The following is an 11,783-nucleotide window of genomic DNA, read 5'->3' as shown; positions in this document are numbered from 1 at the left end:
TTGGTTAAAGTTGTCTACTGACATTTCTATAACAAGGATAAGTATATAAACCATCTTTTCCTTTCCTCTTGGTCGCTGGGTACATATTTAGAATTTATCCTTCCGCTCTCAGTCATTTTTTAATTGTGGATCGCAACCTTTCGCAACCAGCAAAGAGGATTGATGTAAATGCGAAAACATTACAACATGAAATCTAACCCAAGCTGGTACTATAGCATGAGCTCTACCGCACTATTGCATAACTTGATGTCTGCCGCACCATTATCCATACCTTACAAATATCACTTCACTTCTATAACTTCTTTTTATATATGGTCTGACCCTAACGCAGCGGACTCCATACCTCATCTAGGTAAGCGACATGTGGTGAATTTGTCACGCTATAGTAGCAACAGATACATACTTATGTTTTTGTTGTATGACGGCCCTGCATTATGCCTCACGCCCGACGAGTTAAGTCTATTTCGTCATTTTATAAATCATTATTAGGTATCGCCTGTCTTTTTGTTGCATTTTATTTGCCATTGTTTGTCCTTGTTTATCGTTGACTAATTTTATACATTCCAGCTACTCAGTGCAATATAAACTTAATTACACAAAGGAAATACACAGGGTTACCATATTTTTTTGACTTCAAAGCGGGACGCCTCCAAAGACACGACCCCTTAGCTGTGATTCTGTAACTTTACAGTTTCAGATTTTACTATATAGGCCTATATTTAAAGCCATCCCTGGCTGTCTTTATTGATCATGTTGCCATCGAGAGTTCATGCGCATATTCTCTGTCTAAATATATATCCGGTTCAGTTCGAAAAATAGGAAGGAATAGGCGTAAAGAATAATGAAATAGCCTGCTGTTTTCAAGCATTGAGAATTTACCTATTCGCCCAAGCATGCTTTTCTGTAGATAACACCTTCAAATAGACGTTGTTCGATGTTACGTGAACGTCCGAACAGGACCAATTAAAATTGATTTTACATGTGATACGTTTGCTAACAATGATAGCGGGGAAACCAACAAAATAACGCATTCTAACTTCAGTAAGTAGGCTAGCGTTGCGCTACACAGCAACAACAGTAACAAAAACATGTTCGTGTATTATGCTGGATGGCTGAATGCCGAAGCGGGACTTCTGGCTGACTTGTCGGGACGGCGGGACAAGACACTAAAAAGCGGGATTGTCCCGCCTAAAGCGGGACGTATGGTAAGCTTAGAAATACACCAACTTTCTACCTCGTTCTCAAACGAATTGAACTAATACTAAACGTGATTATCCCGTTCTTCAAGATTCAAACAAGGTCAAAGTTAAATATTAACTACGCTTTACATTTTAATGTCTACAAGCTTCTGGCGTTATAAGCTTGTCTATGTCAAATATCTCAGACCGCATTGCGATTTCCAGTCCGTATTGAGATATGATCAATATTTGGAATAAATCATCTTTGGTCCCAGTATGTATCCATTAAAACTGTCAAATCCTCGATATTTAAATAAAATTTATTTTATTGAATTAAAAAATTTTTTTGAATCATTCCCCTTCTGATAAGTAAATATAGCATAATGTGCATTTGTGCAAAAATGTTACATACATATATTAGAACAGGTATTCTACCAGAATATACCATACATTATCCAGATTGTCCGTGCACCTATGGTGTTTGATGTATTGTCGTTTTGTTTTTGACCGCGTGAAGCGCTTCGAAGTTGTGTATAAAATACTACACGCTACATATTTTTGTTTTAGAAGATTATTTAGATGTCTAAAACGATCATATTGCAATACTAAACTTATTCGCTTTTATACGGAAGCGATATTGACAAAAACACGTACGTTTATATTTTAGACACGCGCGAGAATTAACATTGCGTTTTCGAAACGAATGGAAACCTGTGTAGGTACACAGCCAGGGCACCGTCGGGCAATCAATATCATACTTGTCAAAATCCCGATTACCCAATAGGGAAACGTTACTCTGAATATTCGGTCATTAAAGGGGTCAGGTGTCTCGTTGGGTTGTCGTCAAGATACCTAGAGGCGTTGCAATGGGCATATGAATACTCAAGACTTCCAAGAATACAGTTGTATTGTTAAATACACAGTAATAAATACAGAACAGTATAATAGCAGCATGCAGCATCAACTCATAAACTTCAATGTGTATCGCGCATACCTGGTGCGCATGTTACAGTTCATTACTTATGACGTCATAGATATAGTCGCGCAAAGCATTACTATGGCAATAAATCATTATATGACATCATCACGATACATCAGGGGTAGCAAAATAACAAAAGAGCATAAATTATTGCAGACCGGCAAAAACCCCGGCTGCGGACCAGCGGTTGGGACCACTGGTTCAGCCTACAGGGTGGTCAACCACTTGTTCAGATGAAACATGGTAAAAAAAAATATAAACAGGGAAGTAATAGTAACACTATGTAAGTATGTGTTGTGTGCGCATGTTCAACAGAAGTGGGGCGACCCCGGAAAACTAAGAAGCGACCCAACCCGGGGTCGTGATCCACAGTTCGGGAACCACTGTCTCAGTACATACAGTATCTAGATTTTATCCATCCGCTCTCATTCCTCTTTTAATTTTGGATTGCAACTTTTGACAAAACTTGCACATACAAATATCTGATTATTTCTCATTAATCATGATTATGCGAGATTCGGCTGCAATTTATTGATAAAAAGATATAAATTGTAGTGATTACCTAGATAATTCGAGTGGATCAGAAAAAAAACATAAAAGTCGTTGCGTTCAAACTTGTAATTAAAAAACACCATTTTTTTACCAATTTAAATTAAACCATTCACGAAGCGCGAGTGTTCAGTTAGCATAGATAGACTATATAGAGTAATTGTTGAAAATGCGATGAGTACCACAATATAACGTGAAATCTATATGAAGCTACTACTTTAGCCTGAGGTATAACATACTATAGCGTAACGTGAGGTCTGTCGTACCACTTTCCTCCCTAATGAATATTACTTTATTCTAAACATGGTTGGCATGAATATGAGCCTAACCCTAACACAGTGAACACCAGACTCCATCCAGGAGACGGTAGCTACGCTACCCGCGAGGGGAAAAGTTAATAAAAATTATCGAGTGGAGTAAAAGGTTATGTTGGCTATGGGGGTTGATAGATGCGCGGGGGTCGTTGCGCCTGACGACTGACTTGCAACCCTTTTAGAACGTTGAGCCGTTTGATTATCAAGTCGTAAACCAATCCCTCCTAACGAAAGACGAGCTTTATAAATTTTTGGTGCTGTGCTCAATTGACCGTGATGACAATTGTTTGTCATAAACTTCACTTTATTTACTATGTATAACCCAAATATCGCATCTCTGTCTGTTATCATTCTCGATATATGACCTAAAATCACCGTAGCGTGACTAAGGGTTAGGAGACAAAATATTAGATATATGATATTTGAAAATGATATAAATAATTTTCTAGTCATGCCCATGCCTTTAGATTCTTAGTAAGACCCCTCAAAAGCCTGCAATAGGTCAAAATGGGGGGTAGTAGAAAAAAAAATAACCTAAAAACGATTCAAATTATTTTTCAATTCATGCCCATGTCATTCGATTCGTGATAGGACTTTTTTTAGGCCCGCAATAAGCCAAAATCACTGAAGCGTTACTGGAGGGTGGAGGACAATTTATTTTTAAAAAAAGCATTAGACTACTTCGTTTCTCAATATCTTTATTCTGAGTCGCGCAACATTCCGAAATCACTGGAGCGTAACAGGGAGGGGGAATTCCCAATTTTCCGGTGGTGGAATATTAAAATCATTATTCTCTTCGACAATTAGGCGTCGCTTTACCCAAAATCCTGTTCCAAGTGCTCCGAATCGCCCAAAATCAATATTAACTAAGTGGGCGCTGCTGCCTGATCAACTAGGAATGCGACATATGGCAAATTACTCACGCTATAATAGCAACAAATATTTATTGTATCGCTGCACAAGTTAAGTTTATTTCGTCATTTTATAATCCTTTATTATGTATTTCCTATCTACGCGTTGCATTTAATGCGCCGTTTACTTGTCCCTGTTTATCGTTGATTGATTTTTTGCTCATATTTGAATTCTGCATGTCTGGGGACGTCTGACCTTGTTCAGACGAAACCTTTCAGAAATATATTTGTGTTAGTGGGCAGTAAGCATCTTAAATCAATTGGTTATCTTCAATATTGCTCAGCATTCTTAAATTATATTGCTACGGATCCAGAGGACCACAGCCATAGAAAAAGGATAAGTAGTTACTTCTACAAAAAATAGTAGCATTGATTTCCTGCGTTATTTTTTTCTTTTTATTTGATAATTTATATTAACGTTACAATGCCTGGAATGAATAAGTGAAGTTTATCTATTCTACGACTCAAATCTATTTTCGTATTACTTTGCCCCAATAACCTGACTACATTTCGCCATATTGTCAAATATTTCATTCGCTCGCCAACATGCAAGTACTCAAATCCGGATTAAGTAAATACCTTTAATAGCAGTACATAAATAATATTTTGTCGGCTTATGTTTGCTTAATATTTAGCATTACTATTCCATTGGCTTCGGTAAAACATATAATTTCCGAACATTCCTAATTTGTAAAGAGGAAACGATTCCGTCTATACATTCCAGCTACTCAACTACCCTTTATAGCAGGGGTAGGCAACATACGGCCCGCGGGCCGCGTCCGGCCAGCGACGAGATTTTGACCGTCCCGCTGACTGTATCCAACTACACTCTGTAATGTGGTCCGACGCATAACTCCTGAAAGTTGCCGATCGCTCTAGTGAGTGCCGGCTCTACTCTCACCGCACTGTCAGCGCAAACTGGGAAATAAACAATCGCCTTAATGAACAAACAATTGCGTTAGCACGCTTTTTATGCAAACAATATAAGGTATAACAATAAATCGTGTTTCAGGCCAATATGGTCTTGTGCATACATCCCGTCTACAGTAATGATAATTCATCTACGGTTTTGTTGCTTTTACGAGACAAATAAACATACATACATACAAGGTCAAAGCAGAGAGCGTTGTAAACATTCATGCAATAATCCGGCCCACCGAGGACTTCATTTTCCCACATCCGACCCGCCGACTAGAGAAGTTGCCCACCCCTGCTTTATAGTATACAGTGCTCTGAAGTTTATAATTGGAAGCAGATAATAAGAAACATAGCAAGTCGATGTGTCTGAAAACAAATGACTGGCTAACTATTTTCATACCCGACGTGGACTGGTAACCGGACGCGAGGCCGTGGTTCGCCATATGATTAAGCCGTCTTATTGACTTTCCTTTCCCCCGGAATAGATATTTGAATCCTTGACTCGTAAAGAAAAAAACGATTCCGTCTATACATTTCAGATACCTAATGACCCTTTATAATACAGTGCTCTGAAGTTTATAATTTTAAGAACATCCAGCAAATACAAAAACTTTCTACGTCGTTATCAAACGAAATTAAACTGATAGCAAACTTAATTATTCTATTCTACAAGCTTCAATCAAACTCAAAGTTGGGCGCTCCAGAAATATGTGTACTAATATGGAGGTAACTAATTTTGTTCGTCTATTTTACCTCAAGTTGTTTAATGGACTGAAACCTATGGGCAGCGGGTATATTCACTCGACCAACACAGACAGTCCCGAACTCGTAATAGAACTAAAATAGGAAAAATCGAAATTAAATTATGACCTAATCCTTGCTTGGTATACATACTACAACAGTACCAAAAGTTGAATACACACTACGATTTACGTCACGTTCTATACTCTTTAGGCGCCGTATGATTGTCTGTCTCAAATGTATACTACGATGGCGATCACTAGTCCGTGGGATATTTAACAACTCGGTGCTATATCTCACACTCCCTTCCGTACCAATGCTGTTAAAGATTAAAAAAAAGGGGAAAGGAGTTTTTGGACACGTAGTGGACATAACGATCGTTTCAATATTATGTTGTTGTTGTTGTTGTTCTTGTTCTTTGACACGTTTTTAAAAAGTCGCTTTTCTCTTTGAATACTGGACTAATTGCTTTGAAATTTTCAGTGGTTGAAGATGAAATTTTTCTCCAGAAGGCTATTACTTTTATTTATTTCAAATATTTCTGTTAGCTCTGTAAGATTTGTTTTTGTTTGCTATGACGTCACTAAACGTTCTGCGGATATCGGACGCCATTTTGTGTCCAACGGACCATCTTGCAATTTCAATTCACGCTGTCACAAGACAGGACCTTCTAAAGATAGAGAAGTTCTGGTACCGTAACACAGCGCGGTGACACTGAACTAACTCGTAGCTGTCAAAAGCTTGAAAATCCATACAAATATGAGAAATAAAAAGATAAAACTTGGCAGGTGGGTAGAGTTGTGTTTCTTTTAACCATATTTGAAAGTTTTGCGTTTCTACATTTGAAGGAGGGGGAATAGGGGGTGTGCATTTCCGATACGTCGATAATATCTTTGTCAACCAATTTGCGGCCACCGTGTTTTCGTCTGTTTGATTGCTGTGATGTGGTGCTTTGTTTATAATTTAACGAGTTTTGTTCGAAATAATCGTGTTCTTGAAATATATGACGGTCAGAAATGCAATTAGAAGCCCAATGTTTTCACGCTGTCACAAGACATGAATTTCTAAAGATAGAGTAGTTCTGGTACCGTAACACAGCGCGGTGACACTGATCTAACTCGTAGCTGTCAAAAGCTTGAAAATCCATACAAATATAAGAGATAAAAAGATGAAACTTGGCAGGTGGGTAGAGTTGTGTTAACCATCTTACTTCTCTCCCCCGGGATAAATATGTAAATCCTATCCTAATACGCCGATAATATCTTTGTCAACCAATTTGCGACCACCGTGTTTTGTCTGTTTGATTGCTGTATGGCTGCGTATGCGATAGTCTCAACGCAGCAGAAACGATGATCAAGGCTTGAAATCCGTGGTCGCACACTGGTCGTTCGGTCGCAAATACGTCTTTCGAGTGCCGTACTTTGGGGATTTGTATAGCTTTAACCCTTTGTCGTGGAAAGTTAATACGAGGTTTAGCGTGTAGAATAAATGCCGCCAATGCACCCACGGTGAAAAAATTAACGGGTTAGATATATTGGTTTTTGTTTTATAGCGGTTTGAATGAAATTGTCCGCAGACTGGCTACACCACCCTATAGGCCTGGTGAGTTGTCCATGTAGTCGAATTGTCCATCAGCCCTAAACGGCTATGACAGTCACTGTACCAAAAATTGTGCCCCGATTCGGCTGGTGTTAAGTTGACGCATGTTATTTAGTAACGTTTTTATGTGAAATGTTTGACTGTGGTTCGGTACCTGATCCGATAATACGGTACATAATTGACTCATATCACGAGATATTTCAACTGATGTTTCAATTGTCACAGGACCTAAAATATCTATGACAGTCCCTGTACCGTCCCGATACCCCGATACAGGTACTGGTAAATCACCGCCGGTATGTTAGTCGTTGGTCACCGCATATGATTTTTGGGGAATTGTTCTGCGTGTCCATATATTTGAGCATTGCTCTCTTGTTTACGTAGCGGTTTCCACAGTTTATTTTGCACAGAACCGATAGTGAATTTAAAAGATGTTTCGCTGTAATATATTCAACTACTACTGTCTGTATCTAGCCCTCCCGTAATAAAGGTTGCACACCTCTGGTCTAAACGATACGTCTGGATGATACAAGTGAAAAATTCGTAGGCAGAACCCTACGTGATACGCAGCACATTCTATTACTAATCAAAAATTCTCATCTTGATTCAAAGCCACTCGGAAATTTTCCCTGAAATATATATCTCAGTTCAATTTTGATCAAAATAAGATTCAAATACAGCATTTATTGATCGAAGCACCTAAGGATGATTTTTCAGTCTACCAAGATGATCATACAATTTACCCAACCTACCGTGGTCTCAGTTTGGACATGACATCTTGCAAAAGTACTAGACAGTTGAATAATTACTTCGTTTTATTACATATGCGCGTAATCAGTAGGTTTCAAGGTATATTTAAAATGTGCGTGCGAGTAATTCCAATGGACCTTTCCCCAACCTTTGACCCCCGAAAAATTCTTCCTATACATTACCATTGCAAAATTTTCGAGGCTATTTTAAGAGTGCTTCTGCGAGTTGGCGCTTGTGAAATGGACTATGTGTTTCAAACCATCATTATGATTCATCGCATACAACAATCTGTTTTTTAAAAGTACCGGTAAAGAATTTTAGACTAGTCTATCACAGCTATTTCCATACTAATTTTTTATTACTGCAATTAAATTAAAACTCCTAGGAAGACAGAGTAATCATTGAACTATCGGATCCATATTAAGGTTTCCGAAACACAACTGAAAACTAACGAATAGAGTTCAAAAACGCGAAAACGAGGTAATGTTTACGACCACGCTTGAAAACCTGTCTGAGTGAGAGTTTCTGAGCGGATGCGAAAAGCGAGCATTGTTACGTCACTTTGTGCATCTTACTGATTGGCCAATGTCACGAAGTAAACAAGGAAGTCGATGCTCGGGGAAAGTTCCATCCCTCTGCGTCTCGAAGTCTATACCTGAGTCCAATTTACATATGCGTATGACTTTACAATGCCTTAACAGTTTGTTCAAACAACGCATGTCATAAAATCAATAACTAACATTTTTGTGTCTGCAACTACTAGATATCCTATATTACATAAAGGTGCGGCCCTCGTTTTTACTCGGTTATTCCTACCTGGCCCTCCTGTATTAAAGATTGCCCACCCCTGATATACAGGATTCTACCATGTGAACTGTTTATTTCACGCTTTTCCGGTCTTGCATGTCATGTCAGTATGTCATTTATGTATTGGGCTCTACAGCTCAGACAAACATGTATTGAGTTAGAGGTTTACCAAAATATGGCCGTGAGAATTCTTTAATAGGCACCTTTACAATCAAACTTAAACAATTTGTATCACAAGCATATATTGCTAAATTTACTTGACGTTCATGAGCTAGAAATTTTGTAGGATTATGCAATTTGAAAACAATCAATTGCCTATAGCTTTTGACCATCACTTTGTCACACTTAGTTTAGTACATGGACATAACACTCGTTCCTCAACATAGAGTAATTTCTTTGTACCTCGCTTCTCTTTAACAAAACCCCGAAAATCGTTGAAATGCAAAGGTGTTTTATTTGGAATAATCTACCCCAAGACCCAACTGAGGCATCTCATGCGACTTTCCAACCTAAAAACATAGAAAGCTCCTGATCTCATCTTACCAGTCAAGTTGAATTTCCAAGTCGCTCTTTTAACATTCCTCGGGTGCAGTGGTTCTCAGCCTTTTATGGCTCGTGGCACTACTTCCTAAGAATTTTAGCACTCATGGCCCCCTGTTTATCATTCCAGTGGTATTTATAATGATGTTAATTTGATTGGAAGATTCCAAATCCCATTTTGTTCAAACAATTCATGCTCAGAAGAAGGAAAACACCCTGTCAAATAACCTTACCAATCAATGAAACTAGGAAGAACGGAGTTGTTTTTTAGGTAAAAGGAAACGTTGGATCAATTTTGCGTCCGGCATGGTGCCCCCCCCCCCCCTCCCACTCCCTGTTGTCCTTTGGTGGGCCAAGAGCCCCGGTTGGGAACCAGTGTTTATCTGGATAATACTCGACTTGATCTACAGCCCTCAAATTAAATAGTCCTGTCTATTTTTTGTTGAATCCTCATTGTACTTTATATAATGCAAGAGGTACATTGGAATTAATAAATATACTTATTCTTGTTGTACCTCATATGTCGTGTTTCCACGAAAATAAGACCGGGTCTTATTTTATTTTTCTTTTGAAAAAAAAACACTGGGGGTTATTTTGGGGGGAAGTCTTTTATTTTCATTTATACAAAATCAAATTACAAAGTAAAAATTACGATATTTTCAAATATACAAAATATGAAAACCTATATTCATTTACTCATAAACAACACATTTTTATTTCAAATAATCGCTAAACATAGATTATTATCAATCATTTAAAGCGTGTAAAAAAGATTTCTTGCTATCAACTAGTTTGAAAAAAAATTCGCACCAGCGGCTAGGTCTTATCCCAAGGGGATAACTTTTGTTAAAATCATTTTAAAAGTTTACGCTAGGTCTTATTTTCAGGCTAGTTCTTTTTTATGCGTGGGGGAAGGGGTGTTGCACATTGCTTCACCTCCAATCTACTCCATATATATCTGTGGAGGTGCTGTCACACTCGAGTGTCATTGTCCGCAATAACCCCGCGCTACATTAGGGTTATGTGCAACGTGCGGAACAAATGAGGCCCTCAGTGGAAACTTATGTTACGGGGCCCGCAGAGAAGTGTCAATTTTGAATGATGTGCGCCTGCGAAAAAAGTCTTCATTTTAATTTAATTTGTTACGTGCGAGTAATTCCAATCCCTTTGCGTTGCGAAGCCTATACCTGAGTCTAATTTGTCTATTCCTATGGCTTTACAATGGCTTAACAGCTAGTTTGTGGGAACAACGCTTGTCATAGAAACAATATCCAACATTTTTGTGCCTGCAACTACTAGATAGCCCAGGGTGGTCCGAACCCAGAACGCGGGAAAGGTGATTTTGTTGTTTTGATAGCAATAGTGTCACGGCTGAAAACCCCTTTTCCACCATATCAGAGATCGAAAATGAAATGATTTCGAGGGTTCTACCTCCTCAATAATCGCCGGGTATTTGCCTGCACCAAAATACATCATAACGATCTTCAGTAAATTCATTTTCGATTCCTCATCATATACCACGGCCTCCAGTTAAGTTACCAGTCCATAAAATTAATCAGCCATTTATTTGTTTTTGATTCATGGACTTGATAGTGGTGGAAGCCGTAACCAATCATCAGCAACGCCAGGAGTCGGCAACCTTTTGTCGCTCGCGGGCCAAAATTAAAGGTTTCAAGTCTTGGCGGGCCGCACATATTTTTTAAATTTAAAAAAACGAAACAGCGCGCAAAAACTGCGACAATTCGTGAACTCAGCTCAGTCGTCCTATTAAAACAAAAAAAAAATAGAAATGACATCTAATGTGACACTGTCTTGACTCTTGTCGCTATATCACGCTCGATAGCTTTTCGACATCGGCGGCACACTGAAGGAAGGTAAGATTGGAACATTTTCTAAATGGAAATCACTAGTCCTATAGGAACTATAGTTCTTTTCTTTTTGTTCTTTATAATGTTCATTTTTAAAACTAATTGTCCGCACACGTATGTACTTCCAAACATCGAAATGGATTTTTTCGCATGGTTTGTCAATTTTTAGAGAGATTTTCTTTAAGAAAATACATTTTAATAAGCAGAAACGCATCTCTCGAATAGAATCTGAATTTTATTTCCTCATGGAATAATTAACGAAACATGAACGATTGAAGCAAAACTGAGGGCGCTCCAAACGTATGTGTCCCAATATGGAAGTCACTAATTTTGTTCGCGTACTTTACATCAGGTTGTGTAAAGAGACTGAAAATTATGGACGTGGGTTATATTCACTTGGCTAACACAGACAGTCCCCAATCTCGTAATAGAACCAAAATAAGGAAAATCGGAATAAAATTATTACCTAACCCTAACCTGGTACACACACTACGGCAGTAATCGGTTTTCTATATTCTCATTAGTTAAACGCAATTAAAGTCTTATTTTATGTTTGACTTTTTTTCCTCACATTATTATCTAACGTTAGACACGATTACTGGTTTATCGCGTCTTTATTTACACTAAAA

The sequence above is a fragment of the Styela clava genome, chromosome 2 (assembly GCF_964204865.1).
Source record: "Styela clava chromosome 2, kaStyClav1.hap1.2, whole genome shotgun sequence".
Classification (NCBI taxonomy): domain Eukaryota; kingdom Metazoa; phylum Chordata; class Ascidiacea; order Stolidobranchia; family Styelidae; genus Styela; species Styela clava.
This window is presented reverse-complemented; position numbering follows the sequence as displayed.